This window comes from Tasmannia lanceolata, unplaced genomic scaffold, assembly GCF_043159265.1.
Source record: "Tasmannia lanceolata isolate RefF3 unplaced genomic scaffold, GAP_Taslan_0.1 ptg000044l, whole genome shotgun sequence".
Lineage (NCBI taxonomy): Eukaryota > Viridiplantae > Streptophyta > Magnoliopsida > Canellales > Winteraceae > Tasmannia > Tasmannia lanceolata.
In genome coordinates, this window is record NW_027518721.1 from 15,218,225 (window position 1) to 15,235,941 (window position 17,717).

Genomic DNA, 17,717 nt, shown 5'->3' on the forward strand with positions numbered 1-17,717 from the left:
TCTAAACAAATGATTTGCCAACCATTATTGATTTAAACCATTTATTATTCAAGATTTAGGGGTTTAAACCAACGAGTGGTCAGAAATTAGGGGTTTAAACCAATGCTTTATATCAAATATTGGTTTAAACCATTATTGTTCAAAACTTAGGGCCTGCTTTCCGAAATAGAAGGGGTCTAAACAAATGATTTGCCAACCATTATTGATTTAAACCATTTATTATTCAAGATTTAGGGGTTTAAACCAATGATTGGTCAGAAATTAGGGGTTTAAACCAATGCTTTATATCAAATATTGGTTTAAACCATTATTGTTCAAAACTTAGGGGCTGCTTTCCGAAACAGAAGGGGTCTAAACAAATGATCTGTCAACCATTATTGATTTAAACCATTTATTATTCAAGATTTAGGGGTTTAAACCAATGATTGGTCAGAAATTAGGGGTTTAAACCAATGCTTTATATCAAATATTGGTTTAAACCATTATTGTTCAAAACTTAGGGGCTGCTTTCCGAAATAGAAGGGGTCTAAACAAATGATTTGCCAACCATTATTGATTTAAACCATTTATTATTCAAGATTTAGGGGTTTAAATCAATGATTGGTCAGAAATTAGGGGTTTAAACCAATGATTTATATCAAATATTGGTTTAAACCATTATTGTTCAAAACTTAGGGGTTGATTTCCGAAATAGAAGGGGTCTAAACAAATGATTTGTCAACCATTATTGATTTAAACCATTTATTATTCAAGATTTAGGGGTTTAAACCAATGATTGGTCAGAAATTAGGGGTTTAAACCAATGCTTTATATCAAATATTGGTTTAAACCATTATTGTTCAAAACTTAGGGGCTGCTTTCCGAAATAGAAGGGGTCTAAACAAATGATTTGTCAACCATTATTGATTTAAACCATTTATTATTCAAGATTTATGGGTTTAAACCAATGATTGGTCAGAATTAGGGGTTTAAACCAATGCTTTATATCAAATATTGGTTTAAACCATTATTGTTCAAAAGTTAGGGGCTGCTTTCCGAAATAGAAGGGGTCTAAACAAATGATTTGCCAACCATTATTGATTTAAACCATTTATTATTCAAGATTTAGGGGTTTAAACCAACGAGTGGTCAGAAATTAGGGGTTTAAACTAATGCTTTATATCAAATATTGGTTTAAACCATTATTGTTCAAAACTTAGGGGCTGCTTTGCGAAATAGAAGGGGTCTAAACAAATGATTTGCCAACCATTATTGATTTAAACCATTTATTATTCAAGATTTAGGGGTTTAAACCAATGATTGGTCAGAAATTAGGGGTTTAAACCAATGTTTTATATCAAATATTGGTTTAAACCATTATTGTTCAAAACTTAGGGGCTGATTTCCGAAATAGAAGGGGTCTAAACAAATGATTTGTCAACCATTATTGATTTAAACCATTTATTATTCAAGATTTAGGGGTTTAAACCAATGATTGGTCAGAAATTAGGGGTTTGAACCAATGCTTTATATCAAATATTGGTTTAAACCATTATTGTTCAAAACTTAGGGGCTGCTTTCCGAAATAGAAGGGGTCTAAACAAATGATTTGTCAACCATTATTGATTTAAACCATTTATTATTCAAGATTTATGGGTTTAAACCAATGATTGGTCAGAAATTAGGGGTTTAAACCTGTAGACACCCCATTTTGCTCTACCTTAATCGATAAAGAAATTAGGGTTTGTTTTCCGTCGGTTTTCCAATGTCTTTCTTTCCCGCATCCGTTTGTTACATTTCTAAATATTTTTGGTCATTTCCGTCGTGTTTCGCATTTTCCCGCTAAATGTTGAGAAGGATTATTCAGAAAAATCTAAACTAGGGAGAATTTGTACCCGCTGGTGTGGGACCTGCTAGTGTGGGACCTGCTAGTGTGGGACCCGTTTGTGTGGGACCCGCTGGTGTGGGACCTGCTAGTGTGGGACCTGCTAGTGTGGGACCCGCTGATGTGGGACCCGTTTGTGTGGGACCCGCTGATGTGGGACCCGCTTGTGTAGGGCCCGCTGATGTGGGACCCGCTTGTGCGGAACCCGCTGATGTGGGACTCACCATTAGCATGACTTAACTTTCTCTACCATTTCCACTAACTTCATTTTTCCCTTTAAAATAACACCATTATCTCCATTACCATTATATATTCCATTATCCCCACCACCATTCCCACCATTACCATTATATATTCCATTATCCCCACCACCATTCCCACCATTACCATTATATATTCCATTATCCCCACCACCATTCCCACCATTACCATTATATATTCCATTATTCCCACCACCATTCCCACCATTACCATTATATATTCCATTATTCCCACCACCATTCCCACCATTACCATTATATATTCCATTATTCCCACCACCATTCCCACAATTACCATTGTTTATTTCCATTATTCTCCACCACACCCACCATTCACATTATATATTCCATTATTCCCCACCACAATTCCCACCATTACCATTATATATTCCATTATTCTCCACCACACCCACCATTCTCATTGTTTATTTCCATTATTCTCCACCACACCCACCATTCTCATTGTTTATTTCCACCTCTCCACTAAGTTTTTCACTATATAAAGAGAGGTGATGAGAGGAGAAGAAAAAAAAAGAACACATTGTTTTTGGATAGTTTTCTCTTTCTCTCCCTCAATATCTCTCACTCTCTCACTCTCACACTATCATTATCTACTTTCTCTCCTTATTTGTTTCTCCCCATCTCTCTCCCTTGTTCCATATATAAAAAAAATATAAAAGAAAATAAAACAAAGAAAAAGAGAAAGAAAGCGGAAGCGGATCAAGCGGCGGTGCGATTTTCGAATTTTTCGGCTCTCGGATTCGGCGAGGATTTCGATCACAGGTAGGTACTTAATTTTTAGATTTTTCTAGAATTATTTGGTATATTTGCATGATTTTTAGTATTTAATTGGATTTAGTTGAAAATTAAATTTGTATGCTCAAAATCATGATCTCCATGAGTGTTTCGAAAATAAAATATATACTAAATGAATTCCAAAATTAATGAAATTTCGTGGGAAACTAATATGATACCAGTACATTCTACCATGAAATTTTGAGAATTTTGAGAATTTGTTTGGTATATTATTTTATGCTTTCTTTGAAATTTACCAGCTTTTGGAGGAATTGTTACTGACATCAGATCACAACTAAAATTCTTAAAATTTTTACAGTAGTCTTTAATCTCACATTTCTAGTTACTGTAAAAGTTTCAAGTGATTTGGATCTGTTTTCATATGGGATGTAGGGTTAATTCATAATCTGGTCTGAAAATTAAAAAATCTGAAACTGATAGTAAATGGTTTCCAAAATTCATGAAAATTTCTCAGTATGTTATTTTTACTTATATCTTATTAATGTAGAAATTTCATTGAATTTAGATTCATATTTCTAGTGGTTTCTGTGTTATTTGTGCAATCTGGTCAATCAATTGTTAAATCGAAATTAAATATGAGCTTAATGTAAAAATCTGTAAAACTCTTTCCGTAAGCTACATTTCATCATATCTTGCTGCTGTAGAAATTTCAACTCATTTCGAATTCGTTTGCTACAATTTCACTTGTAAAATCACTCATATGTTTAAAATTGATAAAATTCATTGAAAATCCGAAATTAATTGAAAATCATCTGAATATTTCTAAAGAACCTTAAATCTCTGTCACACATTAACTCCTTAATCCATTGAAACAGAAATCTTAGGATCATTAGAATTCCCTGGAAAAATGGTCAGTGCATCCATAATCGTATCCCAATTGCAACCGATCTTTGACAATTTGAATACTTAAGCTATAGCATGTTGTTGGCTCCGAGGTTACTGTCCACGGAAATCCTGAGATATGCCAGGCAATAAGATGTTATAACCTAAGTATTAAATTGCGCAAGGAAAGAACGCACGATTCCCTTCCTTGGATGCTATTCTGGGCCGAAATTGGTGAACCCTAGAACCATTGGTAATCCTCAAGTGTCCATAAATCGAAAATCCATGAAATCTGAAATTAATTAACTTCAAGAATTTGAATTGATTTGTCTCGAGTCTTCCGGAACCATTGGATTATGGTTTCCAATCTAAGAACCATTAGAACCCAATTTAGGAACACTAGTGTTGTGTCGTGTCCTAAGTTTTAGGGAGTCCTAGAGTTAGGAGTCCAGCCTCATCACGGACGCTTGCTATGTATAGCAACCGTACCATAGGTCTAGTTACACTAGTCACCTCATCTTTCCCTAAGACATGCCTAGTAGACTAGGATGTAGGCTAACCTGCATTAGTCTAAGGGACAACTTGCATTTAGATAAGAATCATATAGCATCTTCGATGAAATCCTAAGATAATAAAATCCTCAACTTGAATTAAACAACTTCTCTTAAAACTGTTGAAACAGTCAATCCCGTCTAGGTCGGTGTCTTAGTTGAGTTAGGCATATGTAGCTTAGCTTAGGTGCACCGAACTACGTCGACTCTGATCCCAGTGAGGCTTGGGTACGTAGGCAGCTTGGATGTCTGATGGCATACCACCCGCGAGTCGGCACCACAACAAATTGTGGTGTTTTGTATATTAATTTTCTTGTAAATGCTTAATCAAATCACTTAGGATTTTCCATGAAATTAGAATTTTAGGAGAACTGTCACTTAGATTGAATCCAGACAAATAAAGAAATCAAGATACACATTTAGGATTCACATTGAAATTAGATCATAGGATGCATGTCCCGTAGTTAGCACATTAACAGAGAGTTGAATGAGCCATTTAAAATAAATTTAAAAGAGTTAGCTTTTGGAATCGAAGACCGATTATCGGGCAGGAATGGTGCATGTGGTGGATAACTCCCCATACCTTCCATTCTCGTAACCAGGTAGCGAGTCTAGATTTCTGGTTAATTACGGGTCCTAGATCCCACATCTAGGTGGCGACTCTGTCAGTCTCTTTCGTGTGGAATTCGGATTGCCTTAGTGATCCCAAGTTCACAGGAAAGATTAATTCAAATCAACATTAAAATGCACACGCCAATCGCGTGGGTACGAGAGACCAAGAGAGAGAGCGCGGCGGCTCGCGCCCCACGCCCCTCTCGCGGGATCATGTCCCACAGTCTGGCGACTCTGCTGGGGACCACCTAACTTCATTAAAATTTCAAAAGATAATTCATTTGAATTTAATTTAACTGGCTCATAAAAACTCTATACTTGTTAGATTAGTTTGTCTCGTTTTATTTTCTCATCATATTTTACTCGAACTTAATTTAACAAAACCTGAAGGCATCATAGATTGCGCGAACTTATTGCACACACTTACATCACTTGCATCTAAACCTTTGCATTTCACATGCACACACGTCCTATTTTAGGAACCCGGAGTGTTATCTAGCATGGTTGACTGGGATTTCATCACCTGGTGCCTCTGTGCTAGAGAAGCATTCCACCCTTAGCCTAGTACCTTTATGGTGCGTAAACGGATCTCTTGTTCACGTACTGATACGCCGGACACTGGTACAGTATATCGAACATGGATTCGCGCTAAGGGGACTCTTGGCCTTACCCCTAGATTAACCCACACATGCATGCAGTATACGAACACATGTGCACCACATGTGTGAGCCTAGTTTAGGATATCTTACCCATTTGTGTCTAGATTAGGCCGTAGTCCATCTTCCAATGGCTACGATCGGTCCTAGGTACACAAACAAAGTCATGAGTCGAGATCCTCTCTCCACTCCGCTAGATTAGAATTAGGGTTGATGCCTTCAGGTAACACTGTTAAAATGTGCGAAGACTAAAAACTTTTCCTTTGGGGTTAGGATATAAATCCCATCATTTCCAAAGATCTCATAGGATTAGTTATTCTTGATCTACCCGTTGAAAGTAATCCTATGCAATCTCACATTTTGATCATGTGTCTATCATTCGTCTCTTGTGGGATTCGATTGTGTCTTCATTGGCGGAAATTGTGTCTCAATCATTTGATCGTGCAATCTTGATGATCCAATCTTGCCTGTACCCTTGATCTCTTCCTCCTCTAGGGGCTACCTTTTTCAAGAATATTTCTGCTAAATCCTTCAGAGTTTACTCTCATAATCCTTGAACTAAGGGCATTCCCCTCATCATTTGGATTCATTCTATTGTCCCAATTACTTGCTTAAATGTGTAATATTTTTCAGTCATTGAGAAGAAACACTCCATGAATGTCAAGCTCATATACCTCGTGTTCACTATTTCCATGACAGGGCACTAAACACCATAGCTAACCCTACTATTCCTTGGGTTCGGATCTCTTCTCGATTGCAGAGGAAATCTGTCTCCCCGCCACCTTCTCTGAGGACCCCAGCATCTCCTTCTTTCCCATCCTCATCCTCCCCAATGGCAGAAAACCAGAACAGTAGTCTTCCACCCGCTGCTATTACCGATACTCTCACCTTGATTCTCCGGCAGCTTCAAGAACTCAAAGAAGAGAACCAAGTTATCAAGGCCCAGCTTTCTGAAAAGTTGGGGCCATCGTTGTCCAAAGATAAAGGGTCCATGCACCATACAGTTACTTCAGCCGCACCTGCCCAGCCAGTGTTCATTCCTATCCCTGACAAAACTGAAGAAGATTTTGAAAAAGAGCAGTACAACGAAGATCGCAGCAGGCCTTCTCAGTCCATGGTTGATAAAGTAGTTATGGAGAAATTAGAAAGTCTTACCAGGAAGGTTCAGGACATTCAGTTTCAGGACCAGGGTGGTTTCAATCCAAGTGACCTCACACTGTTCCCAGAAATCCGTCTCCCAGCCAATTTTCAAATGCCGGACTTTGATAAATATGATGGTGTGGGTTGTCCAATCACACATTTGCAAATGTTCACCATCATGTGTCAGCCTCAAGGCTTATCTTCTGAGCAAATGGCTCAATTGTTCCCGGTTTCCCTAACCAAGGTTGCCAGGAGGTGGTTCATGGTCTTGGACAAGACTCGTTACAGGACATGGAAGGATATCGGCGAGCAGTTCATCAGGCAATTCAAATATGATGACGGGACAGAAATCACCAGAAAGGATTTGGAAAGGACAAAGCAAGACTTGAGGGAATCCTTTCTGACCTTTGTGAAAAGATGGAGGAGAATAGCAGCTCAGATGATGGAGCGCCCTTCTGAGGAAGAGCAGGTCCAAATAATCATGAAAAATATTTCCCCCCAGCTCCAGTATCACATGTCGTTGCAGTATTATCCGGACTTCAAACACTTTATCGTGGCAGGCACCCAAATAGAGGAGGCTATGGCTCAAGGTGTGTTCAACCGAAGTAACCCGAATACCAAAGAATTCAGGAAGCCTCCATCAGCTGAAATTAATAACCTTTCCCGCTCCAAGCCTCAGCCTTCAAAACCTCAGAACCCCATGGTGATGGATTATACCCAACCTGCTGTCGCACCTCGGCCACAGGCCCAGACAGAATTTACCCCTCTCCCTCTTCCACCATCTGTGATACTCAAGGAGTGTCTAGCCTCAGGTCGCATAATCCTGCCCGACATTAGGGCTCTTCCTAATCCTTTACCAGCAAATTGGCGAACAGATCAACACTGCGAATACCATAGAAATTCTGGCCATCTCACTGATAATTGCATTGCCCTAAAATTCAGAATCCAGAGGTTGCTCGACAATAAAAGCCTTGTGTTTGAGCCAAGTCCCGTTGCTACCAATAACCCATTATCAAATCATGCAATACTGCCGCCAGCCGTTCGCAATGCTTAAATAACTGAAGGTTCAAAGGGGCACAGGTCCGGTTGCAATGAAAAGAATCAGAAGTTGAAAGTACCATTTATGAGCCAGCTTTCGCCGAGCCTCCGAAGCTAGACAGTTGCGGCAGTTAAAGTTTTAGTCGTTTATTATTTTATTTTGAGTCAGCCATCATGGTCAGTACAATTGTTGAGTCCGGTTCTACAGTTCAAGGTTAATGCCTAGTCCAGGCAAGTTATCTTTTGCTTTTCTTTTAGAGTTGTGAATCCTGAACATGTTCAGGATAGGTTGTGAGATGTAGTATTTTTTTCTTTAAATAAAATTTCAGTTCCAATAGTTCACTTGTGTCTATTTCTTAAGTGTGCTTCTGATCTTAAAATAAGACTCCCTCCTCAAATGAGGACAAAATTGACGAAACTCCACTTGAGTCACAACGATTACTTGAACAAGAGGAGGAGCGCCAATCTCAGCCTTTCAAAGATGAAATTAAAGTGGTAAACACTGGCACTGAAACCTTGATCCAGTAAATGCCGATTGAAAATACATTACCCTCTGAAGAGTGTGAAGAATTGGTAAACCCATTTTGAGGATAAAAAGATGGTCCGGTAAGCGTTACCATTAATGCCAAGAGAAAGACCCAGATAGAAGGTTCAAGAAAGAATGAAGTGAATATCATATGCTATGCAAGGGGCATGGAGTGGAAACAACTTTCATATTTCCAATCGATGACCTTGGTTCTCAAATTCATAACATGAAGCCATCAAATTCGAGATAAGAAGTTCAAGAGCAAGCATTGAAAAGTGATCATCAGATATCAAGAGTTACAAATCCATAGATGGAGGATGTCGAAGAACAAGTTTTGCTCTATGAAAGTCGAAGGCGCGTATTAGAATCTTGAAAGAAGAAGATATATTATCTCTTACCTGGAAATGCCGTCAAACTCCGTAAAAAAAAGAAAAAGAAAATAAAAAAATAAATAATCAGTACCAGAGGGACTCTAGTAAACTAGATCGACTCCCAATCTGAACATCGGAAGGCCTCCTTTGGCCGAATAAATCCCAAAATCAGAACCCAACGTCAAAAGAATACTGGTTTGCAAACCCTTCGAGCCTAAATGAAATTTTCTTGAAAACCCATCAAACTAGGGGCATTCGCCCCGAACTACGTGAGACCTGATCCCTACACTGGGGTACGTAGGCAGCTCGGTTAAACTGAGTTCGGTCAATTCAAAAAAGAAAAGCAATTCAATCAATCCAAAAAAAAAAAAAGAAATTCAATCCTTTCAGAAAAAAAAAGGGGACAAGTTCCTAAAGAAGAGAAGTCAATTATTCCAGAAAGAAGAAAAAAAAAGAAAAATCAATAAACTTTCGAACAATTTATCTTCAAACTAGGGGCATTCGCCCTGAACTATACACGACCTGATTCCTACCTTGGGATATGTAGGCAACCTATTCACAGGTTCGGTCGAAATCTTTGTTGAACCTTAAGCCATTCTTTGAAAAGCCCTATCCTACCTATAAAGTCCTTCCGGTGTTCAGAACTAATGATCTAGGTCCCGAAAAAAAAAAAAAAATGATGATGAATAAAAAAAATGGAGTTTGAAGATCTGCTAGACTGAAAACCTGAAAGGGCGGTTTAGGCAAAATTTAAGATCATTCCCCTGTTAAGTTGAAAACCCGAACGGGCGGCTTAGGCAAAAGCTAAGGGGATAGCCTGCTGAATCGAAAACCTAGAAAGACGGTTCAGGCAAAAGTTAAGGCTACCACGGTCCGCCAAGTTAAAAACCCTGAAGAGGTGACTTGGTCACGGTAAGAGAATCATTATAAGAAGGCTACAGCCAGTATCAAGACTGAAGATCAACTGAAGTTCAAGCAAATTTATAAGAAGGTTACAGCCGGTATCAGGACTGAAGATCAATTGAAGTTCAAACAAATTCAAGTGACATCCTCAAAACTGGGGGCATTGGAGCTAAGCAATCCTAGGAGTTGTAATTAAATCATTGAGGCATTACTGTTTTAAGGAAAAAGTCCAGTGTTTACCAATTGAAAAAAATATTCCTTGAAAGGATAGACTTACCAAATAAAACGTTAACTAAGTCAGAAGCATTACTGTGTCTGTCAGTGTAGTTAATCAATCGTTGTTATTCTATGTTCACTCCTTTAGAGCTCCTCAATCCTTTGAGTAGTGCCTTTTATCTAAGTTTTCTATTTAAAAAGAGTCAATCGTCATCCATATGTCCAAATGATGCAACTGTCTCGGTGAAGGAGGCCCGGCCTCGTCAGCTCCCTGCGATTGTACCTGAAAAAGTTCGAGAATCTAGTCAAACAGCTATATTTCAAAGATGATCAACCCAGAAGAATTCAGAAGTAGAAACATCAGAAAGCCCAGCTTCCGTAAAAAGATCATACCCCAGGAAGGCATCTTAAGCTTGGAAGAGCCTCAGATGCAATGATGGTCGAGCCAATTTCTCAGAAAGATGAACCGTTAAAATTCAGAATTTCCTTCCAGTTAGTTAAATACTATCCTGGTCAAGAAATGTTTATCTAAACACCTATCAAGAGGCAAGTCCCACTTTTCCATGATTATATCCAAGAGAGCCGTTGTTCTAGATTACCAATTTTAAGTGTCTTGTTCAAGGTTTCAGTTATCCAAATCCCCAAAGACAAGACCAGCAGTCTCTTTGAGAAAAATCTTGTTGAAGTTTAATAAAAGTGTTTCTAATCCATTCTTGTTAGTAATGGTTCTTCGGTTTGCCGTTTCATCATTCGTCACGGTTTGCCGTTTCATCATTCGTCAAAGTCCTAGTTTCCGATATCTTTGTCAAGCACGATCTGTAACATCCCCGATTTCATTAAGTTCAAAAAATCAAAAATTCATCAAATCCAATCCTATGTCAAATTCAAGTTCATGAAAAATCTCTAAATTCTTCGTTGTTGAATTCATCAATCAAAGCTATCTTGTTTCTTTGAGCCTGTTTGTGAACGGTGCCTCTTTTCTCGAGTCCATTTCTAAATGATCTCATCTTCTCCTTGAACCCGTTTGTGAACGGTGTCTCATTTTTCTGAGTCCATTTATGGTCTCATGTCCTCCTTGAGCCCGTTTGTGGACGGTGCCTTATTTCTGAAAAATCAAAAATTCATCAAATCCAATCCTATGTCAAATTCAAGTTCATGAAAAAACCCTAAATTCTTCATTGTTGAATTCATCAATCAAAGCTATCTTGTTTCTTTGAGCCCGTTTGTGAACGGTGCCTCGTTTCTCGAGTCCATTTGTGAATGGTCCCGTCTTCTCCTTGAACCCGTTTGTGAACGGTGTCTCATTTTTCTGAGTCCATTTGTGAATGATCTCATGTCCTCCTTGAGCCCGTTTGTGGACGGTGCCTTATTTCTGAAAAATCAAAAATTCATCAAATCCAATCCTACATCAAATTCAAGTTTATGAAAAATCTCTAAATTCTTCGTTGTTGAAGCTATCTTGTTTCTTTGAGCCCGTTTGTGAACGGTGCCTCATTTCTCGAGTCCATTTATGAATGGTCTCATGTTCTCCTTGAGCCCGTTTGTGAACGGTGCCTCGTTTCTCGAGTCCATTTGTGAATGGTCTCGTCTTCTCCTTAAGCCCGTTTGTGAACGGTGCCTCGTTTCTCGAGTCCATTTGTGAATGGTCTCGTCTTCTCCTTGAGCCCGTTTGTGAACGGTACCTCATTTTCTGAGTCCATTTGTGAATGGTCTCTTATTCTCCTTGAGCCCGTTTGTGAACGGTGCCTCGTTTCTCGAGTCCATTTGTGAATGGTCTCGTCTTCTCCTTAAACCCGTTTGTGAACGGTGCCTCGTTTCTCGAGTCCATTTGTGAATGGTCTCGTCTTCTCTTTGAGCCCGTTTGTGAACGGTACCTCATTTTCGGAGTCTATTTGTGAATGGTCTCATGTTCTCCTTGAGCACGTTTGTGAACAGTGCCTCGTTTCTCGAGTCCATTTGTGAATGGTCTCGTCCTCTCCTTAAGCCCGTTTGTGAACGGTACCTCATTTTCTGAGTCCATTTGTGAATGGTCTCATGTTCTCCTTGAGCCCGTTTGTGAACGGTGCCTCGTTTCTCGAGTCCATTTGTGAATGGTCCCGTGTTCTCTTTGAGCCCGTTTGTAAACGGTACCTCATTTTCTGAGTCCATTTGTGAATGGTCTCTTATCCTCCTTGAGCCCGCTTGTGAAAGATGTCTTATTTTCTTTTAAAAACCGCTTGAGAACGATCTTTGTTCTTTCTCTTCGGAATCCATTCGAAACTGGTATCTCATTCTCTCGTTGCCCGTTTGTGAACGGCACCGCATCAGGATTTCTTATTATGTTCTAATTCTAGGATTTCATTTAAGGTCTTGCATTAGGTAGTAAATGTTTGCGTCTAAGTTCCGTTTTGTGTAGAGTCTTTTGTCGATTAAAGCTACGCAAAATGGCTCTGTCATTTTGACTTTGGTATTCGATGACTACGTCATCTCTACCAAAGAGGGGCATCTGTAGACACCCCATTTTGCTCTACCTTAATCGATAAAGAAATTAGGGTTTGTTTTCCGTCGGTTTTCCAATGTCTTTCTTTCCCGCATCCGTTTGTTACATTTCTAAATATTTTTGGTCATTTCCGTCGTGTTTCGCATTTTCCCGCTAAATGTTGAGAAGGATTATTCAGAAAAATCTAAACTAGGGAGAATTTGTACCCGCTGGTGTGGGACCTGCTAGTGTGGGACCTGCTAGTGTGGGACCCGTTTGTGTGGGACCCGCTGGTGTGGGACCTGCTAGTGTGGGACCTGCTAGTGTGGGACCCGCTGATGTGGGACCCGTTTGTGTGGGACCCGCTGATGTGGGACCCGCTTGTGTAGGGCCCGCTGATGTGGGACCCGCTTGTGCGGAACCCGCTGATGTGGGACTCACCATTAGCATGACTTAACTTTCTCTACCATTTCCACTAACTTCATTTTTCCCTTTAAAATAACACCATTATCTCCATTACCATTATATATTCCATTATCCCCACCACCATTCCCACCATTACCATTATATATTCCATTATCCCCACCACCATTCCCACCATTACCATTATATATTCCATTATCCCCACCACCATTCCCACCATTACCATTATATATTCCATTATTCCCACCACCATTCCCACCATTACCATTATATATTCCATTATTCCCACCACCATTCCCACCATTACCATTATATATTCCATTATTCCCACCACCATTCCCACAATTACCATTGTTTATTTCCATTATTCTCCACCACACCCACCATTCACATTATATATTCCATTATTCCCCACCACAATTCCCACCATTACCATTATATATTCCATTATTCTCCACCACACCCACCATTCTCATTGTTTATTTCCATTATTCTCCACCACACCCACCATTCTCATTGTTTATTTCCACCTCTCCACTAAGTTTTTCACTATATAAAGAGAGGTGATGAGAGGAGAAGAAAAAAAAAGAACACATTGTTTTTGGATAGTTTTCTCTTTCTCTCCCTCAATATCTCTCACTCTCTCACTCTCACACTATCATTATCTACTTTCTCTCCTTATTTGTTTCTCCCCATCTCTCTCCCTTGTTCCATATATAAAAAAAATATAAAAGAAAATAAAACAAAGAAAAAGAGAAAGAAAGCGGAAGCGGATCAAGCGGCGGTGCGATTTTCGAATTTTTCGGCTCTCGGATTCGGCGAGGATTTCGATCACAGGTAGGTACTTAATTTTTAGATTTTTCTAGAATTATTTGGTATATTTGCATGATTTTTAGTATTTAATTGGATTTAGTTGAAAATTAAATTTGTATGCTCAAAATCATGATCTCCATGAGTGTTTCGAAAATAAAATATATACTAAATGAATTCCAAAATTAATGAAATTTCGTGGGAAACTAATATGATACCAGTACATTCTACCATGAAATTTTGAGAATTTTGAGAATTTGTTTGGTATATTATTTTATGCTTTCTTTGAAATTTACCAGCTTTTGGAGGAATTGTTACTGACATCAGATCACAACTAAAATTCTTAAAATTTTTACAGTAGTCTTTAATCTCACATTTCTAGTTACTGTAAAAGTTTCAAGTGATTTGGATCTGTTTTCATATGGGATGTAGGGTTAATTCATAATCTGGTCTGAAAATTAAAAAATCTGAAACTGATAGTAAATGGTTTCCAAAATTCATGAAAATTTCTCAGTATGTTATTTTTACTTATATCTTATTAATGTAGAAATTTCATTGAATTTAGATTCATATTTCTAGTGGTTTCTGTGTTATTTGTGCAATCTGGTCAATCAATTGTTAAATCGAAATTAAATATGAGCTTAATGTAAAAATCTGTAAAACTCTTTCCGTAAGCTACATTTCATCATATCTTGCTGCTGTAGAAATTTCAACTCATTTCGAATTCGTTTGCTACAATTTCACTTGTAAAATCACTCATATGTTTAAAATTGATAAAATTCATTGAAAATCCGAAATTAATTGAAAATCATCTGAATATTTCTAAAGAACCTTAAATCTCTGTCACACATTAACTCCTTAATCCATTGAAACAGAAATCTTAGGATCATTAGAATTCCCTGGAAAAATGGTCAGTGCATCCATAATCGTATCCCAATTGCAACCGATCTTTGACAATTTGAATACTTAAGCTATAGCATGTTGTTGGCTCCGAGGTTACTGTCCACGGAAATCCTGAGATATGCCAGGCAATAAGATGTTATAACCTAAGTATTAAATTGCGCAAGGAAAGAACGCACGATTCCCTTCCTTGGATGCTATTCTGGGCCGAAATTGGTGAACCCTAGAACCATTGGTAATCCTCAAGTGTCCATAAATCGAAAATCCATGAAATCTGAAATTAATTAACTTCAAGAATTTGAATTGATTTGTCTCGAGTCTTCCGGAACCATTGGATTATGGTTTCCAATCTAAGAACCATTAGAACCCAATTTAGGAACACTAGTGTTGTGTCGTGTCCTAAGTTTTAGGGAGTCCTAGAGTTAGGAGTCCAGCCTCATCACGGACGCTTGCTATGTATAGCAACCGTACCATAGGTCTAGTTACACTAGTCACCTCATCTTTCCCTAAGACATGCCTAGTAGACTAGGATGTAGGCTAACCTGCATTAGTCTAAGGGACAACTTGCATTTAGATAAGAATCATATAGCATCTTCGATGAAATCCTAAGATAATAAAATCCTCAACTTGAATTAAACAACTTCTCTTAAAACTGTTGAAACAGTCAATCCCGTCTAGGTCGGTGTCTTAGTTGAGTTAGGCATATGTAGCTTAGCTTAGGTGCACCGAACTACGTCGACTCTGATCCCAGTGAGGCTTGGGTACGTAGGCAGCTTGGATGTCTGATGGCATACCACCCGCGAGTCGGCACCACAACAAATTGTGGTGTTTTGTATATTAATTTTCTTGTAAATGCTTAATCAAATCACTTAGGATTTTCCATGAAATTAGAATTTTAGGAGAACTGTCACTTAGATTGAATCCAGACAAATAAAGAAATCAAGATACACATTTAGGATTCACATTGAAATTAGATCATAGGATGCATGTCCCGTAGTTAGCACATTAACAGAGAGTTGAATGAGCCATTTAAAATAAATTTAAAAGAGTTAGCTTTTGGAATCGAAGACCGATTATCGGGCAGGAATGGTGCATGTGGTGGATAACTCCCCATACCTTCCATTCTCGTAACCAGGTAGCGAGTCTAGATTTCTGGTTAATTACGGGTCCTAGATCCCACATCTAGGTGGCGACTCTGTCAGTCTCTTTCGTGTGGAATTCGGATTGCCTTAGTGATCCCAAGTTCACAGGAAAGATTAATTCAAATCAACATTAAAATGCACACGCCAATCGCGTGGGTACGAGAGACCAAGAGAGAGAGCGCGGCGGCTCGCGCCCCACGCCCCTCTCGCGGGATCATGTCCCACAAAACCAATGCTTTATATCAAATATTGGTTTAAACCATTATTGTTCAAAAGTTAGGGGCTGCTTTCCGAAATAGAAGGGGTCTAAACAAATGATTTGTCAACCATTATTGATTTAAACCATTTATTATTCAAGATTGTGGGGTTTAAACCAATGATTGGTCAGAAATTAGGGGTTTAAACCAATGCTTTATATCAAATATTGGTTTAAACCATTATTGTTCAAAACTTAGGGGCTTATTTCTGAAATGGAAGGGGTCTAAACCAATGATTTGTCAAATTTTTTTGATTTAAACCATTTATTATTCATGATTTAGGGGTTTAAACCAATAAGGTGGGAGAAATTATTGGTTTAAACCATATATTGTCAAAATATTAATGGTTTTCTCAACTCAACTAATTTTCAAAAAAATTGATGTTTTAACCAATGATTTACAAGAAATATTGGTTTAAACCATCATTTTTCAAAACTTAACAGCTGTTTTCTGAAATACAAGGGATACAACCTGTTTACCGAAATAGAAGGAATTCAAACGAATGATTTTTCAACATTATTGGTTTAAACCATTTATTATTCAACATTTAAGGGTTTAAACCAATAATGTGTGACAATTATTGGTTTAAACCATATGGTTCTGAAAAATTAGGGGTTCTGTAAACTGAATAGGGGTTTTAACAAAATATTTCTATCAAATTTTGCTTGAAACCTTTATATTTCAAAACTTAGGGGATTTCCAAAATATCGGTTCAAACAATTACGGGTTTAAACCAGACTTTAGGGCTATAAACCATACATTTCTAACAAATTAATGGTTCAAACAAAACTTTACGTCTTTAAACCATAAATTTGTTAACAAAATAGGGTTTTAAACCAAACTTTAAGTCTTTAAACCATAGATTTCTATAAAAAATAGGGTTTTAAACCATATATTTGTAAAAATTAGGGGTTTTGAGAGAGAGAGAGAGAGAGTACTGATTTTCCCAAAACCCCAAAACTGATTTTCTCAAAACCCCTAATTTTTTGTTTCTAAACTGATATTCTCAAAACCCTAACTTAATATCTCAAAAACTAACTGAGAGGGAGAGACTACGAACCAGGGAGAGAAAATGTTCGCTTACAATCAGAGGCTACCGGAGAGAGAGGGCCGGAGAGAGGATGCCGTCGAGAGAGAGGATGCCGTCGAGAAAGAGGGCCGGAGAGAGGGAGAGAGAGAGGGGGTTCCGTCGACAGAGAGGGTACCGTCGAGAGAGAGAAACGCCGTCGAGAGAGTGCCGGAGAGAGAGAAACGCCGTCGAGAGAGTGCCGGAGAGACAACACCGACGGCCGGCGAGAGAGAGAGAGAGAGAGAGAGAGAGAGAGAGAGAGAGAGAGAGAGAGAGAGAGAAGAGAGGTGAAAATAAAAAGTCAAGTTTCTGAGGGTAAAATAAACGATTTTTACCTGAGGGTAGATTTGTCTTAAAAATCTCAAACCAGTCAAAGTCACTCTACTTTGGTCATTTACAACACTCCCCCCTTCATACGATTTTATCAAATGAAAGCCCTTTTTTTGGTCATTTTCTCTTTATTATATGTACTTAGGAAAAAAAATACTGTAACCCCTTCTAACCAAGGTTTAAAATTTCGGTTTCAGTACCGGTTTCGGACCCTGAAATTTCGAAATTTCGGTCGAAATATGGTACAAAACCCAAATTCAATATTTTATTCAATATTAAATTTCGGTAATTTCGGTTGAAATTTCGGTGAAATATTAAATTAATATTTGAAAAAACAAATTTTTTGGGTCAAATTTCGCAAAACCGAAATTTCAGAAATAAATGACCGTTTTGGTTTTGGGTGATTTAGGTGTCGGTCTCCACCGAAATCCGAAATTTCGGTCCAAAATTTCAAATTTCGGTTGAAATTTAAAACCATGCTTCTAACATGGATTTTAAACCAAACTACCCCATATTATAAATAATAACCAAAATACTGTAACCCCTTCTAACA